This window comes from Otolemur garnettii, unplaced genomic scaffold (genome assembly GCF_000181295.1).
Source record: "Otolemur garnettii isolate 467f Iridium unplaced genomic scaffold, OtoGar3 scaffold00105, whole genome shotgun sequence".
In the NCBI taxonomy this organism is placed as follows: domain Eukaryota; kingdom Metazoa; phylum Chordata; class Mammalia; order Primates; family Galagidae; genus Otolemur; species Otolemur garnettii.
Genome location: NW_003852500.1, coordinates 193,858 through 196,148, shown reverse-complemented (window position 1 = coordinate 196,148; position 2,291 = coordinate 193,858).

The window sequence follows — 2,291 nt, the reverse complement described above, 5'->3', positions numbered from 1 at the left end:
TATAGTATACCCAGCAGTGGGATGGCTGGGTCATAGGTAGATCTCATTTAATCCTCATAATAACACTTTAAAGTGGATATTACTATTGCCTCCACTTTACAAATGTGGAAACAGAGACACAGAAACTTTAAATAAAGCAATATCACAAGATGTAGACAGTGGGTTTGTAAACGCTAATTAGGTGGAATCTCAGGAAATATTTTTTAGTGAATGAATGGATGAATGAGTGAATGCACAACATATTATAGAAAAGAAAACAGGAGCATTTTTGATAGAAGAGGATGGGGGTCCTTGTAGTGGCTCCAGAAGGACAGCTCAGACAGCTGGGTTAGAATTTCTAAGGAATACTGGGGAGATACACTGGAGAGGAGGTTGGCTTCTGTTAGGAAGATGAGAGATGCTCAGAATTGGGTTCTAGAAGAGAGAGGAAGCAAGCTGAGTGGAAGCTAAGAGGAAGAGAAGCTGAGACACAGGAATTGACTGGAATGCTTCAAGTAAATGGACTCTTATCATCACATTATCCCCACTTGTCCCACCAAGGTTCTTCCTTTGAGAACTCTGCCTCCTTCTGTAGCTGTTATCCACATCAGCAGCTCCAAGGGCATCGTGAGGTTCTAGTTCCCTGTGTCCTTTCTTCCCTGGGTAATGAAGGTTCAACTCAGCTTTGTGGAAAGGCAGGGAGGTGGTGTCAGGCATAAATCCTTAGGAGGGGTCTAGTAGGACTTCCTATTCCTGGAACAATTGAGCTGTAAGTAAGAGGAGGACGGGCGTGTTTACAATTCTAGAGTCCTCAGGAGCGGGATTCTCATGAATGCTGATTAAATAAATTGTTCCAGTGTTACTCTAGTCTCTGAGCAATTTGGTCCCCATGAGGGAGGGACCCAAAAATAAAGAGGAAATTCTTTTCTGCTCGTTTTGCATCCTTGAGAGCATCTGGATACTAGATATGCATATTTCTTCCTCTGGGACTCTTTTCTTATGATCCTCTTTTCTCTCTGGGTCTCTCTCCATTCCTCATTAGACTTCCCCATGAATGTTTCCTCAATATTTGTGATGGAGTTTCTTGTCTATGAAAGGCATAAGCACACTTTTTAAGACCATGTGAGTCTATAGCACCTTAACTTGGAGCTGTGTACAGGGACCACACCCAGCTCCAAACAAAGCCATTCCAAATTCCAATGACTTTGCCACAAATTCTATTATGTCTATTGAAGATGAAAAAGAGAAGTACAGTGATAGGTGGACTGGTTGGCTGCCCAGGCAGGACTTTGCAGGTATCTTTATGGGTTCAAAGAAAAGCCAGTGGATGATCCTTATTGTTTCAGGTCAGAGAGTATAGACTGTCTTTTACAATTCATGAGGGATGGATTTTTATAGGTCAAATCAAACACGATTAAAGCAGTTCTAGAAAACAACAACAGTAGGGCACACAGCATCCTCTTTGAGTGACTGTTTTCAGCCCGAAGGGGTAATCTACAAGATGAAACCTTTTCTCACCAAAGGAGAAGACCCACTATAGGGTTTACCAAGCTTATGTGTTCAAATCTTGCAATATTAACTCATCAGTGCTCCTGAATCAACCTCCAATTTCTCTTCTCTGTAAGTCACACATTATCCCTTGGTATCTGTGGGGGATTGGTCCTAGGACCTCCTGCAGATACCAAAAAAAGTAAAGTCCCTTATATAATATGATGTATTATTTGCGTATAACTGAAACACTTTCTTTTGTATAATTTAAATCATCTCTGCATCACTTGTAATGCCCAACAAAATGTAAACACTATGTAAATAGTTGTTATACTGTATTGCAAAAATGTTAGATTATTTCTATTATTGTATTATTATTTTGTATTTCTTTTTTAAAACTTCAAAATATTAAGGGGGTACAAATGCTTTTGTTACATGATACCTTGTATAATGCTGAAGTCAGCTTTAGTGTGCCCATCTCCAGAATAGTGTTCACCATACCGGATAGGTAAGTTTTTACCCTCACTCCTTTCCATCCTCTCCTCTTCTTGGATTCCAATGACCTTTACATCTCTTTGTGCCCATGTGTAACCATCATTTAGGCCCCAATTGTTAGAGACTACATGTCATGTTTTTTTTTCCCATTCCCAAAATACTTTGCTGAGGATAATGGTCTTGGTTATATCCTATTTGCTGTAAACGACATTATTGCATTCCTTTTTATGGCTGAGTCGTACTCTATAGTCACACAGATCATATTTTCTTTTTTTTTATTGAATGATAACTATGTACATTAATGCACTTCTGGGGTACAGTGTGGGGTT